Source organism: Lygodium microphyllum, chromosome 23 (genome assembly GCF_053477565.2).
Source record: "Lygodium microphyllum isolate KBCC chromosome 23, Lygodium_microphyllum_v1.1.10, whole genome shotgun sequence".
Classification (NCBI taxonomy): Eukaryota; Viridiplantae; Streptophyta; class Polypodiopsida; order Schizaeales; family Lygodiaceae; genus Lygodium; species Lygodium microphyllum.
The window spans coordinates 65614159-65630886 of NC_141157.1; positions in this window are offsets into that span (position 1 = coordinate 65614159).

Sequence of the window (16728 nt, forward strand, 5' to 3'; positions counted from 1 at the left end):
CAAACTAAATTTTGATGCTTAAGCGATGTCCACAAAGCAACATTTTTTATTACAAATTTCCCACAGTAAGATGCTTCTTGCAATTTCATTTTTGTCTTCACTGGACAACAAACACCATTATGAGAAGCAAGCATGATTGGTGAGGAGTGTGGTGGCTAGCAGTAGCAAGTATTTCTCTCTCTCATATCCCTCATACCTCATATGCTTAATTGACTTAGATATTTGGTTTGATTGGTCTTTCTCCTAACTCAAAGGCTTCACATGGGTTTTGATTTATATATTCAATAACTTTGTTAAGACAGGTGCTTTCAATTCTAGGGTACAAGAAAAATGAATTGACTTATGCAAAATAGATTAATGTATTTGTTTTAAACATGAATAATTATAGATGAAGGAAGAGAGGTAGAAGCAATGCTTGTGAGATTTGACCCACACATGAATACACTTTTCTTGCTTGACACTCTTATGCATCTTTGGGTAATCATCTTGTGTGTGAATAGCTACTTTGGGTTTAATGCTTCACCGATTACTACTAATCAAATAAAGTAGTTATTAGTCATCAAACAATAAACCCTCTCCATAGATGTAATGCTAGAGATTAAGGTTGTTGGTAGAACTTACAGCAATACTAACATATATATCATTTCTATATGGACACACAAAAACATAAAGAGCTTATTCCTAGTCCACTTGGTCAATAGTGTTTACAAATCTATAGTGGACATTGTGAGGACTTTTCTAATCCCAATCAAGCCTATGGATGTGGAGTTGAATCATATACTTAGCGATGATGAGAAACTTTGGCAATTGTTTTATTCCTTAAAGGCAAGAGGAAATTAGACACATTTTCAATTGTAGTTTTGGTTTGCTAGGGCAATGCTTTAGGGTTTTTCTCCATGAATAGTGTGGTTTTTCCTTGGGATTACAACTACTACCACAAGAGATAAGGGTATGTGGTATTAATGTACACAACGGCTTAGAGTTTGCTGCCTTGAAGTTTTGAGAGCAAGGGTATTGTCATCCGCTGACATATGATGTGGGTTAAATATACAAAGTTGAGTATACCTAATGTTTGCCTAGGTGTATTTGAGGCACCTACCCAAGCCGATCATGTAAATGGCACGATATCAAGCAATTGTTAATTTATGAGGAAAAAGGGACTTGCATGTGAGCATGGGCCTAGAGACTCGATATTCTAAAGTATAAAATGTGCTTTTCATACATCATTTATAAATGTGGATATAAAAGGAGTCCACTACCTCATCAAATAGTAGATTTTGGATGTAGTATGATGCTACCATGATGATTGCAAGATGCTGATATCATTAGTGATAATGATTCACATGCTTTTTTCGAGTTGAAAAAATAGGGTGCAAGCAACCTATATGCTTTTGCACTGATTGAAAATTTGAAACTGGAGGTATGAGACATGCCACATTAAGTGGATAGCCATTTATAGACACCAACCATGATGCTTTCTTAGTGTTAATGAAAGCAAGGCATTGTGTCCATTGCTGAATGTGCCCATTAAGGAGGGGGGTATGTACTAAGAGGGGACACATAACGGAGAGTCAATACTCTCCTATCATGGAGACTCAACAAGTAGAAGGGAGCATGGAACAATTATTTATCGATGTTCACCAAGTTGAGTTGTGGGTGTACTATAATAGGTCTTCCTAGAGTGTGTTCCTTGCATGTTTGTGGAGTTAAAGGCCATCCTACTTGCGAAGTAGGTGGTGTGCTATGACTCAAGGATAGGCGTTTTTCAAGAGTAACTCGCTATGGCAATAGTGATGGAAGCTTTGGAGTTGCTTTTGCTCATGGTGCTTAAAGACAAGGTGGTGTTTGTGGAGGTGCAGAGAGTTTGAGCTGTAGAGTAGAGTTAGAGGACTCCCTAAGAATGCTCATGCATGATCTACTTGCTTATGGGCTATGATGTTGAGGAGATCTACGTATGTTGATGCTCTTTATTTGGTGGATAGTTATTTGTTCCTCAAGGAGGATTATGAGCACGAGGAAGCTATTATGTCCAATGAAGAGAGTGTATTTGTATTTAGTATGCCTAAAACTTTGTCTATTCTCTTGAGGTAACTTGATGGTGCTCTTACTATCAAGTTTTCAAAGGGATAATTGTAAGCAAACATGCCCTTATTTATACACCATGTTCAAGGAGATTTGGTCATAAAAGAGTGATGTTGACCTTGCTTGAAGTTAAAAGAGATCTCATAGTTGCTTGTCTGCTTATTGAGATCCATACATTGTCCTATTTCCATATGATTAATTTGTCTTGGTGGATTAGGTCTTTTGCTTAGCTTTGAGTTGTGGTGCGTAAGACAATCTAGGGCATTGTATTTTTACTTTTTTTAAAAATCCTTATATAATTTTGTGCTCTTGCCAATGAATTTTCTTGCAAACCTTGTAGAAAAGAAAGGATGGCCATAAAATACAAACTACTCTATTGAATCAAAGGCAAGGATATCATCTAGTTTGCTGAAAACTTCAAGACCACATGTACAGTGGGAGACCTAAAGGAAAACAAGTGATTGAAGATTTTTGGCAACAAGTTGCAAGGAATAGCTAGAGAATGGCTAGTTGAGTACATGGCCTAACAAGCTACAAAGAAGCTCAAGGAGCTGGTGGATTATAAAGCTCACAAATGTAGGCGATGCTAGTGTGGTTCTTGCTTTGTGATTTGACTACTTATCTTTGTGACTGATTAACAAACCAATTGACTTCAATGCTTTTTCTAAATTGGAATACAATCTAAATTTCTATGACTAATGAATTTTTAAAATTTTAAAACATTAACTCTTGTATATAGTAATAATCCTAGTTAAGTTTGTACATAGTGTATTCTTTGCTCAAAGTGTTGCACTAGAAAAGTTGAAATCCCCCAAACTTTGAACTAATGCTAAATCTTGTGAGAGGGCAAGACAAGAGGTATGGGCTCAAGGCCATGGTCTTGGTATAGTGGCAAAACAAAGCAAAGATGTTATCAACTCTTTCTGTCTTTTGAATTTGAATCCACTACATGGTACTCTCAAAACTTCACCAAGTGAATGCAAGAAAAAAACAATGACAAAGCAAGCAATGCAAACTCAAGGTTTGAAGATAAGATAATCAATCATGAATATCTTTGAAGATTCAAGGCTATGGCAACATGCTAAAAAGACATCAAAGAACCATTATCAATAAGATCCCAATTTATTCATCGATGAAATACCTTTACTACAACATCCAATGGTCATCTACTTCCAAAGGAGAAGTAGTAAATTGCTTCATCAATAAGTACACAAGCCTTCATCACCAATATGGTTCTTCAATAAAATCTTCGTCTATAATAAGACAATGTGCTTCCATGTCCAGGCTTAGTATCGATATTCATTGTATGCACCTCAATGCACCAACCATTTTGGAGCCACGATTATCATTCTCAATTAGCATTTTGATCTCTCACACTTTCCATTTCAACTTTGTAAAGCTATAGTCAAGTTTTATGACTTTATAATTATTCAAAAAGAAAAAGAAAGGAGAGTGAAAAGAAAAAGAAATGTGCACTCAAATGCATTGCATCTCACCTAGGGGGACTTCATGTTGGATGCTTTTGGTGATCCTAGTTGACTGATTGCATTGCTAATCCCCTAGCCCCTTTTTAAAAATTTTCCTTACGTTTATTCAGGGCACATTAAGGCTAGGGTATGACCTAGGCTGTCACCTTGTTTAGAACTATCTCCCAAAGTCAATTGCACTTTTTTCCTTTCCACTTTATTCATCCTAGTGCTCAAAAAGCCACTTTGAAGTAAACCCAAAAGGTACTTCAACAAAAGGGGATGACTTACATCAACTTCCGCATGTTGTTGATCCAAGGAAAACCCATGCATTTCAAGAGCTACTCATTGGGCACTTTCTTTTTCCATTCTACCCTTCAAGGTTTTCCTAGAATCTTCCTTAGCAACTTCCTTTTTTGACATCAATGACAATTCTTCCCATATCCATCAATTCAAGATTCCTTGCTTCATCAGCCTACTACTACTATCATCCATACAAGAATCCATGGAGTAGTCTTATAACTATGCAATAGCCTATGTAAGTATATGCACTCACATAGTACTAACCATAAACTATTCACGATTTTGGGTCCTCAAGTATAGGACAACACTTCAAGCTTTCAACCCATCTCCCAAACCTCCAATATTATATGTTCTATGCATGTAATAGAAGACTAGCATACTCCCCTAGGAAGTATATGCACATGAGGTTTTAAAATTTGCAACAAGTACAAAAGTTTGTGGAGAATCATGAGTCATCACTTCTACCTTAGCCTCACCATAAGGATCATTGGTCAAGTGTGTCTTCAGCTACACCAACTTCTACAAGCTATGTCATCGACAAGAATGATTCCAATTGGCATCTACCATAGTATGTACAACATCATTTGTACCATTTTCAGGCACAACATTATCTTCATCTCAATACCAATTCTTCAACAAAAAGATTCATTACTCCTCTATTAATCATATTACTTCATCAATCATCCTAGTATTCTACTTTTACCTTTGACATGAGTGTCTTAGGATCGTCACTTGTCTTAAAGGGGGGGGGGGGTAAATATTAACGGTATTCTGAGAAGGCATCAATCAATGAAGGTTAAAGCAGAGTCAAAGTACAAGTGATCAAATTATTTTTCAAAACAATTATTATTTTTAAAGTTACATCATATTATTTTGGGCAACTGGGACATCTTGTTTTCATGGTTGTATATTTTGTGTGAGTTAAGCTCACTCCTATAGACATTGTATTATTTCTCGTAGTTGTATTTGTTGCACTTGCACAATTGTTGTGTGGGTTGCACACATGGCAATGTAATGGAGTAGCATATGCTAGGTCTAATTAAACTAAGGTACAAGCATACATCAAGGAAGGATCCACCTAGATTCCACGAAGTGTGTAAGATACTTGAAAGAAGGTGCAAATCCTAATGCACAATTTTGAAATTTCTTAAATGCAAAAGGGACACAAACACTAGAATGCAAAAGAGGCACACATAAATCTAGTGTCGTTCAAGTATCTCATGATACTCTTTAGTACCTTCCAATTCTTCTTGCTAGGGTTTGGTATATACTTGCTAACAACTCCCATTGCATAGGTAATGTTTTCATTTGTAGTAACCATGGTGCACATCAAGCTATCAATTACGAATGCATGAGGAACCTTGGCCATTTCAGTGGATGCTTTTGGGTTCAGCTACAGTATGGTAGATGTTTGGGCTTGAATCGACTTGAATTTTAGAATTTTGTGGAGTAGTTTGCATTTGGTCGGCTTATCACTTATGCAGCTTGGATGCTATTTGGCCCTTAATGCCCCGATTATGGATCTTGGATTTACTTGGATGTAGATACATGTTTGAGCAGTGCTTGCTCCATTGTCTTGGCAGTTGGTTATTAAGATTTCATTTCTCATTGATGCTTGGTTCTTTGCGGGTTACTCCTTGATCAATGGACTTCTTGACAGTGATTGGGTTTAGCAGTTATGGCTTTGTTGCTTTTGTGTTGCCTAGCTTCTATGCTAGTTGGGTTGCTTTTGCCCATACAAGTCAGAGAGCAATTGCTCTTGATGCTTACCCAGCTATGCACTTTGTCTACTATCATGTACTTTACAAAGCCACTTATTTGGATGTTGTTGTACAGATACTTGGGCTTTTCCTGGAGCTTGACTCTTGCAGGAATTTTTGCCTCTTGCCGGTCTTGGCTTGACTTGGCTTTTCTGAGATGGCATTATGTATTACAAAGCTATGCTTATGCGTATGGTTATGGGCTGATTTTATGGCTGATATCCGTATGCTCTTATGACAAATGTCTTATGCTTTACCGTACTGTGGTTTGTTATGTCATGTAGTTGGCTACAACTCTTCTTCATGTGGGAGCTTTTGCATCATTGGTTGATGCCTTTATGTCCTCCTGTCCTTCGAGGTTTCATGGTCTTCGCAGCATGCTTCTACCATTGATTTACTTGCAGATGATTGTCTTTATGAGCAAGTTCCCTTTGTTGGGACAGCCCTCGACTCCTTGAGCTCCGTGGATGTTATGGATAGCCCTATTCATGATGACTTGGATTCCTTGTTGTCTTCTACACGTTCTTTAGTTACAGATGTTGTATGATTCCATTGTGGAAAGCTTGGGCATGTTAAAAGAAAATGTTTTAGACGGATTAGAGAGCAGCAGAGACAAAGACAGACTCGATATGAGTAGAGAGTCAATGATGCAACATGTGTTACCACTCTTTCTAGTGGTGAGGTACATGCAGTTACCCATGATGATGCAATTGAGCATGTCCTCTTGTCATCTAGTTTCCCTACAGCTTACTTGCTCAATGATCAGGCCTATGTCTTTGATTGGCAGTTGGATTCTTTAGCCTCTTGTCATGTTACCCCTCATAGAGCATGGTTCTCTTCTTACAAGGAGGTTGACAGATGTATTGATTTGGGCCTTGAGCAGACTTATGCTATTGTTGGTGTAGGGGACATACACCTAGCTTTGCCTGATGGGACTTCACTTGTGCTCCATGATGTTCTACATGTTCCCATGCTCAGTAAGAGCTTGATTTCTATCAGTTAGTTGCATGATGCAGGTTACTCTGTTTCTCTTTAGGATAGGTCATGGAAGTTTTTTCGTGGTTGCTTGGTTTTGGCCAGAGGTTCTAGAGTTGGTTCTCATTACCCAGTGCATGTCTCTTATGTGGGAGATTCTATGGTTGCAATTATCCAGATACCACATGCATTGTTATGGCATTATCGCCTAGGCCATATGCACCACAGAGAGATGGAGATCTTGTCTCATTCAGACTCCATGCTGCCTCCTATGTCACATGCAGATCTTGATGCTTGCCCTGATTGTTCTTATGGTCCTTGCAAAGCCCCTTTGGCTCATGAGAGGCATGATCCTCTAGATCTTGTCCATTGTGCAGTTTATGGACCTATGCCTACCCAGTCGCTTGGTGGAGCTTCACATTTTGTGACCTTCGTGGATCATGCTACCCACCGTGTTTGGGATTTTCCCTTGGTACGGATTGAGGATGCCGCAATTATGCTTGACATGTTTATGGATTCTGCTAGTTGTAGGCCTAGGTGCTTGCAAATGGATTATGAGAGTCATGCTATCTCTCATAGCTTTCAGTCCTAACAGTCTGGCATTGATTTCCTATGCCCATGGTATTACAGGATTGCTCATGGCATGTGCCAAACTCTACAAGCAAAGGTTGCTTCTATGCTTACCACATCTAGGTTATCTTATGGCTTTTGGGCTGAGGCCCTTATGATGGCAGTCTATTTGCTTAATAGGACGCTGTGTCTCACTTTGGATGGTATTACACCACACGAGGCATGGAGTGGTATGAGACCCTCCTATGATTACTTGAGAATGTTTGGTTGCCACACATTTGTATGTATGCGAGATATGCCTATGTCACACAGATGTATCCTCCTTGGTTATGGAGATGGTGACTTTCAGGCTTACAGGTTATGGGATTTGGATGCCCAGTAGGTTATACGCAGCCGTCATGCTATCTTTTATGAGAGGCAGACATCTCTCAAGCCTCTTGATGCATGTTCAATGCACTTTATGGTTGATGCTACAGCCGTATGTTAGTCTTCTGCTTCGCTGAGGCCGCATACTATCTTGAGACCTTATCCGCCGGGATGTTGGCCAGGATGTTGGCCGTTGTTCTATGATTGACTTTGGAGAGTCTATGTGCTCTCTCAATTGTCTCCTATGCTCCATGCTGATGCTATGTGCTACTCTGATGCTTATGCATTACAACCTTGTGCTCATGAGTTGTGCTTGCTTCATGAGAAGCATTCTTGGATTGCTTTGTTGTATGGAGCTGCGGGATCGCTTATCTCCTGGATGTCTCGGGGATGCTTGACTCTTCTTTCAAAGAGGTTCCCACTTATTGCATAGCTCGCTTTTTGATTAGGTGTTGGGTGAGATTTCATGATTCCTCACCTTGTCTCTTTTCCTTTTTTCTTTGTTTTTTTACTCCCTAACCCATTAGCCTTTTAGTGGGAGTTTGTTGGGGTAAAAGGCCCTTGGGCCTACCCGTGTACACACTAATTGCTCATATTCTTTATTCATAAATATATGAGATAGTGCAATAAGGATGCCGTATCACTTTTGGACAACACCTACATTGTGTGTGCTCTTCTCTCCTGCATCTTCCTCTTCTCCTTCTCCATTATCATTGCGTCCCCTTTATAGAGTATCTTTTTCTCTCGATCTCGCACAATGCACATGCTAAGGATGTGGTTGGAATTCCACAAGTCCTTCATGTCAAAGGTTTCACGCAACCTTTTATTGAAAGCATACACATCCATAATAGACTTCCCAACAATCAACATGGCACCCACATTAAGGGGCTACCATCCTTAGCATTCCTAATATATTGGTAGAAATCAATCTCACTCTATGAGTGTAGCCATGAGATAAAACAAAGGTAGCAAACTTATGATACCATTCCTTGGGAGCCTTTTTCAAATGGTATAATATTTTATGTAGCTGTCACACTAATTTTTCCTTACCTTCCACAACAAACCCCTCAGTAGTTGCTACATGTAAGTATCCTCATGCAAGTTCCTATGCGAGTAAGTAGTCTTTATATTTTTCTAAAACAATTCCATGTTCTCTCTTATAACCAAAGCAAGGACTATATGAAATGTAGTATTTTTGAGAATTGGTGAGAAGACATCATCAAAGTCAATTCCCTTGTTTAAATCTTTTGGCCACCAATCTTGCCTTGTACTTAGGCAATGCATTAGATAGACATACCTTTAGCTTGTAGATCCACTTATATGGCATTGCATGTTTGTCCTTAGACAAAGTAACTAACTTTCAAGTAGCATTCTTTTCCAAAGAGTCCATCTCTAGCTACATAGCTCTATGCCACTTATGACCAGCATCCCTAGTGATAGCATATGTATAACAAGAAGGCTCATTATAATTTGTGACTATGACATATTTTGGAGATGGAGTATATATATTTGGTGGTCGATAAAACCATATAGACGTGTGAAATTGGCTCAATAGGTGCCTCTAGTTCTTCCACCTATATATCAAGATATGAGGCTATCTACCATTCCATGGCACTTCCAGCTTAGCATTTGCTAGCTATACAAGCCCTGTATCACATGGAATAGGACACACTTTATACTAGCTACCTATCCTCCTCTATGGATCTCAACCATTTTAATAGGATCCTTAGGTATTTTATGCTCATGAGAAGTGACATCATGGTTGCATACTACCTTCCTTGATTAATCTCATGAGAAATAGCACATTTCACCTGACTCTCCATAGCTAAGAAATATATAGTTCTTGGACTTAGAATTAAGCTTACTTCACTTGTCGCTAGGTATATGCATAAGTGACTCATAGTTGAAGACATGAAAGTTTTCATAACTAGATCTCTTGTCAGACCATAACTACTTTGCTATGTTGCTATTTAATGGCTTGCTAAGAGACCCATTGATCAAATGCATAGCTGTCTTTATAGGTTCAGCCCAAAATCCATTAGTGAGACAAGCATTAATGTTATGGAAAGTAGAGTTTACTTATTATTTTGTGAGTTTTTTTTGGGAAGGAACATAGTTGCAAACCTTTTGGGTAAGTTGCATGTTTCTCCTAAGGAGATTCCTCTAGATCCCTCAAAAAAATACAAAAATAGCCCATTTTTTGAGAATTAGTGAAAAATAAATGTGTTCTTTTTTCAAAAATAAGAAAATTTCAAGTGTTTTAAGAATATTATTACTAGAGTTCCAAGTGTGATTTGGAAAACCCTTGTTTTTCACCTGTAACATTCTTATAAATGAGCATACCTCAATATTAATAATTTTGATATGTGAAAATAACTACGTATTTTAATATATAAGAGTAAACAACAAACATCATAGATGTCGTACGGTGAAGAGTAGCTATGTAAGCTAACCATGATAGCGTAAGGAAGGATGATACTTGGGAGTTAGTGGATTAGTTAGACAAGAGGAAGATTATTAGAACCAAATGGGTCTAGAAGGTAAAGTACAACGTTGATGGAAGCTTAGATAAGTACAAAGCTAGATTGGTTACATAAGAATTTTCACAAGTTGAAGGATTTAATTTTCAAGGATCACTCACTCCAATTGCTAGAATGACCACTACTCACACAATAGAAGTGGCCAATTTACCAAATGGATATTAAGTTATTTTTTTGAATGGTGACCTCAAGGGGAGATATACATGGTTTAGCTCTCACTAGGGTCTTCGGCCCTCCATTTGAGAATAGGGTTTATAAGTTGAAAAACATATGGCTTGAAGCAAGCCCCTAAAGCATGATACCAGTAGATAGATAATTGCCTTTTAAGATTAAACTTAAAAAAATATGCCTCAAATGCTAACTTGTATGTTTATGGGGATGGTGAAAATTCTATAGTGATTGGCATATATATATGGATGGCCTTTTTATTATAGGTGATTATGAAGAGATGATACATTAGTCTTGAACGGCTTTGATATTTAAGTTTGAAATGACATACTATAATTTAGGGATTAAAGTCTAGCAAGAGTGAACAGAGACATACCTGGGAATTCTTGAAAGTATATGGCATGATTGAGTGTAAGGAGATAGCTATACTTATATGAGCAAAAATTGGGAGATACAAGAGGTTGGTTGACAATCTCATCCATTTGTACAAGACTAGTCTAAATATTAGGTTTCTTAATGTTTTTTGAGTAGGTTCTTAAAGAAACCTCATTAGGGTCATGGAAAAAGGCTTGGATGTGAGTGCTTAGATAAAGGTAAATCTTGGCTATAGTTTGTTTGAGTCATTGGAAGGTTAGGATGTGAATGCTCAAATTCCTACAGGAAGTCTTGACTATGGTATCACATACAATCTCGGGTAAGTTACCCCTAAATATATGTGTGCATTACGTGGGTTCAAAATAAGGTATTTTTAAAATACCATTTTCATACATTTTTTACATATTGAAGGGTGTAATATAAATGGGTTATTTACAGATTGAATAGAAAAGGGTTATGTTTTATTCAGAAAAAATTAATAGATAAGGATATTTATAAATAGGCCTTGAACACACGTGATGTAAAGTATATACATATAGTAACTTCCTCGAGCATACAATTTTGGAACTTCTTGGGGAGCTCTGACTTGATTGGGTTGGAGACAGTGATTCCAAGAAGCCACCTTTCAGATATTGTTTCTCTTTAGGTTTAGGAATCTTCTCTTCAATCAATGAGAAGCAACCAATACTGGCATTGTGAAGTAAAGTACAAGACAACTTGTTTTGTTGCATGTGAAGAGTATGCTAAGGAGGATCTAATGGCATATGGGAGTGTGGGATGAACCAACAATGCTAAGATGTGTCAAATAAAATTGCCTCCCCATAGGAAAAAATCTAGTATTTGATGTCATGCCTATATGCACACCCTTGATGTGATAAGATAAGAAATCTTGATCCTTTTGCTAGTCTCTTGATTTTTCTAGGATAATCCTTTGAGGCAACCACTTATTCAATCCTCAGATGAACAAGGTGATTGCTTGGGGAGATGTAGGTTTTGATGAGAGGGATATAGTGCAGCATACTACACTAGACTCTGAGCCAATTCCTTAGCCTACTTCATTAGAGATAGTGCCATTTGAGCCATGTCTACTTCTTGATCCTAACCCACCTACCAAGTCTTTTGCACCCAATCTCCTTCAAGGTCACATTACCTCATTGATACTAGCAGAATGTGTGGAATTTAGGGATATCTTCCACCAAATTCCACCCCTTACAACCCAAGAAGTCTACCTAGCTTGCACCTATTGACACATATTTGCATCTAGCTTTAGGATAGATTACATACTGCATTCTAAGCCCAAGATTTGGCAAGAGGCTCTAAATCATCTTCAATGGTGTGAGGCCATGGAAAAAGAGATTGACAACATTGATAAGAATAGAACCTTGACCTTGATGCATTGTCTAGGCCACAAGAAGATCATTGGGACTATGTGAATCTTTAAGACTAAAAGTCATGTGTGAGCCCAAACATTGGGCCCTAACGTGTATGTTAGATGAGGCCTATTTTCCATCCAAACTTTATGGGTCTAGCCATTAGGTTAGATAGAGTAGTTAAGCTAGTAGCACCTTGAGGTACAATGCATCAAGTTGAGGGGGTTTTTGAGTTGTCAAAGACCCCTATTTTGGGGTTCATGGCCTACAAAAAAGACCCTTGGCTAGGGATCTTAGGGGTGGTAGTGCCCTCCTTGATAAGGGATGAGGAATAGTGTAGATGCTTCAAATACTGCTATGGGAGAAATATTAATGTAAGAGAAGGTTCTTGGATGGTTTAGATCAATGTATTATACCAATAGGAGATTATCTACAATAGAAAAGAACTACACTATAATAGAAAGAGAAGCTTTGGGCATGACATATGCTTTACATAAGTTTAGCTGTATTATTCATTGGGTAAATAGGTGATGTTTAATGTACATCATCAAGCCTATATCTAGTAAATAATCCTTAGCTCATTGGAAGACTTGCCTAATGGATGTTGCTTTTGCAAGAATTCAATTATAAGGCGATCCACACATGCGGAAGGGAGCATGCAAGACTAGATTTCTTAAGTAGGTTGGAGGTATGATTCCATTGATCCAAGCAATGATCCAACCACCTGATGTTGAACTACATAAAGTTCAAGTTATTGGTACATATGATCAGGTGCTACAACTCCTCACTAAAGGGATTATGCCTAGTCATCATACTAGAGATCAACACATGAAGTTATCACTACGTGGCATGTCTTTTTATGCTGTATATGGTGTGCTATACAAGAAAGGTATAGATTAAGTTTTTAGGGATATACATACCTAAATTTGAAAAGTCTATAGGAAGTGCATGTAGGAATTTAAAAATGTCATTCTTCTAGAGAATCTACAAGCACAAAAATACTTCAAGCTAGGTGTTATGGTGGCCAATAGTATTGAAGAAGGCACATGAATATGCTAGGTAATGAATCATATGTATAAAAGAGGATCAACATCAATCAGGAGTTGAAATGCAATAGATCACATGTATAAAAGAGGGTCAACCTCAATCAAATGATAAAATGTAAGATGATCCAATGCTACCGTTGGAACCATTCCAGAAGCGGGGCACTGATTTTGTAGGGCCAATTAATCAAGTACAAAGAAAAATCAAAGTAGAGTCATATATATATATATATATATTTTTGGCTATCCAATTGAGCTTGTAAGTGATCAAAGTAAGCATTTTTCGAGTCATGTAATAGAGGAGCTAACTAACACACATATGATTTTGCATAAGAACCTTGTATCACCTGCAAAACAAAATGTTCATTGTAGAAGCTCTAATAAGATCTTATTGAGAATATGAAGAAGATTATGCAAGAAAATTGGGAAGATTGGAATGTTACATTGGATTTAGCATTGTAGGCATTCGAGATTGCATACAAGGTGATTCGAAGATTAACACCTTTTAGGTTCATGTACGAGTTAAAGTAATTGTTCTTAGGGAATTTATGGTTTCGAGTCTATGGGTAGTAGTGGAACATAAATTGTCCCCAAAACATCCTCTTCCATGTTGATTGGAGCATTTAATGTAGCTAGAGAAGGATCATATAATGGCATCATATACCTCACATATTATCTAGAATAGGAGGTGTTGAAGATTAAGCTCATTAGCTCATCCAATTTATCCAGCTGTAGCTTAGCTGTACGACATGTGTGGTCAATAAGTTGAGTTATTAAGTCAACCATAGTTAAAACCTTAGCAAGCCGTAGACCTAGATTATGACACTAATGTGTGGAAGACCATGAAGGATAATGAAGAAGAAGATGGATAAGAGCATATTGCTTTGTTCACTACTCCTACTCTTTGTCTGTACTGCCTCTATTCTCACTCCTATTCTTTGACATGGTATTAAAGTAGGTTTTTCTTTGCTGAAACTAGGAGCAAGAGGTGAACTACAAAGGTATTGTGGAGCACTGTGGAGTGTTGAATATTTGGGTATTTAACTAGTAGCAAACACATGGAGATCAACTTGAGATTGTACCTATTTTTTAGGATGGTCTGGACAACAACAAACATTCGAAGGGTTGTCATATCTGATCATTATCTAACTAAGATCATTGCTTGTCTTCTACTAAATCCTAAGCATATTTGTGTGACATCAGAGGCATCATTTGATGCTTGAAATGGCAGTAGAGCTGAGCATCAGTAATGTAGGCAGCATATTGAACATCATTAACCCACATGGATAGGCATCACGAATGCAGGAAATAGCACCTATTTTTTGAAGTATTGGTTGATCTCTTGGGCAGCTCATTTGGAAGCTTGAAAAATATAGAAAATTGGAAGTTATTTTGAGCATTTGCATCAAAGTATGCTGGTTATGCAAAGAGTATCCATTGAAGGTGAATGAGGTCATTTCTGTGCCATATATGATAGAAAATGTGCCGCCATACAAGTTGTAACGACTGTACTTGTTGGATTGGAGGTCACTTAAGCCTAGGGTGTTGACCATTAATGCTTGGATGATGCTAAATGGTTGATGGATGGTCTACATGAGCACTGAATGCTAAATTTTGGATTCTTTCATAGCTATATTAATAGGTATGTTGGTTGGTCATAGCCTGTGAGGTGCTTCTTGGTTACTACTACTTGATGTAGGTATAAGCATTGATATTTACATGTCCATGTACTGACTTCCAGAGGTTATGACACATGGCAAATAAGTCTTGAGGCTATTTTAATTAGAAAACACCTTGGTTATGTAGAGATTTTATTGTTGATTGCTTCAGATTGCTTCTCTATCTTAGTGGATATTAGAAGATTCTTCTTTATTTATGCATAATACTTTATGAAGTCAATGATATCTACATGATATGCTACTACTTATAGATGTTGTGGCATATATTTGGATATTTATATGGATGTTCTTGAGTTGAAATACATTGGCTATTGCAGAGTTTCTATTGTCATTTACTCTAGGATTGAAATTGTCCTATCTAAAAAGTGGCATACCTATGTTGGTCGATTGAAGGTCTTTGGGATCCTAACTAAAGAGTAGATGCATGCTAAGTGTCTAGAATGAGTTGGATTGAATTGGATGATGAATACTTACAAATATACATGTGTTGCTTGAACGTTATACAAGCATTTTATCAATGAAGAGACATCTTGGTTTGTAGGGAGTCAAGCATTAGCAGCTTGAATATTGCAGTAAAGACATAGAGTGGCAAACATGGCAAATGTTGAGAGGACAAACAATATCACACACATAGTGGATGAAAAGCTGGATAACAATAATTATGCAATATGGAAATTTTGCATAGAGATTTTCCTGATTGGAAAAGGATATTGGGATCTGATTATAGGTGATGAGGCTAAACATAAGCTTCCAGAATGAAATCCCACTATTGAATAGTAGAGAGCACATCATGCGTGGCTTGAATGAGCTCACAGAGACTTGCACTAGCTTTCACTATGCATCTTTGATGCAATGGTCATGTAGATTATAAGTTACAAGTCACCAAAAGATGCATGTGACATCTTGATATGGTACTATGGTACTACTACCATTGCATGAAAAATCTAGTTGAAATAGAAGTTTAACACCATGGACAATAAAGGTTAGTCAATATAGGACTATTTCATAGAGATAAATACCAATCCTGATCAGCTAGCATCTGTTGGAGCTAAAGTTGATAACGAAGATCTGGTTACACTAAATGGTCTTGGACTACAATATAATTCATCTAATACATCTATATCAGTACGATTAGAAATGCCTGAGTTTAATGAGTTGGTTGCTTTGCTTATTCATGAAGAGGTTAAGATTGGATTAGCTATAGGCTCAAGTAGCTCACAAGGTAGAGATGCAGCCTTTTGCTCACATCAAAGATGTTGAGGTAGCCATGTTAGAGGGACAAAACATGGTTGAGGGGTTCATTATAATGCATCTTAAAGTGTGAATAATTAGTAGATACAAAATGCTAGAGGTGGTGAATACTTCCGAGCGAGGGGGAGATCCAACTCTAGAGGCAAAGGCTCATGACAATCTTAGAATGCGCATGAGAATAAAAATAAAGATAAAGACTGCTACTACTATGGAAAGTATGGGCATATTGCTAAGGAATGTTGGAAGAAGCAGGCAAATCAGAGAGGTAAGAAACATGGATACTATGCTATGTCTAGTCATGCTGAGGATACTACTCAAGGATGGATTTGGGCCATTATTGAGAGTTGTGGACTACACTAACCAAAGATGCCTTCGTCTTTACTCCAAGAGATATAAGGATTGAGAAAGATCATCCTTGGATGTAGAACACTAGGTTGTCGAGGGCCTTGAGAGATAGTTTATAGATTTCTTCATAAGAATAGCCTCAGTCTAGACTTAGTCTACATGGGGAGTACTAAGGACCCCCTGCATAGCCTCAAGTTACATCTATCCAAGGAAAAATGATTGATCGAGTAGTTAAACCTGGTCAATCTAGGCATTTTAGAGCCTGAAAAATATGTCAACAACATATGCATAAAATGATACAATGAGACATTACTCAAGCCAGAGCCAAACCACCCAAGTTCTTCTCTAGAAGTGAAGATATTGAGATTATGCCCTAGCACTGAGATTGATGGGGGATTTCCTAAGATCATCTATAGCTTTTGTTATAAACATTTA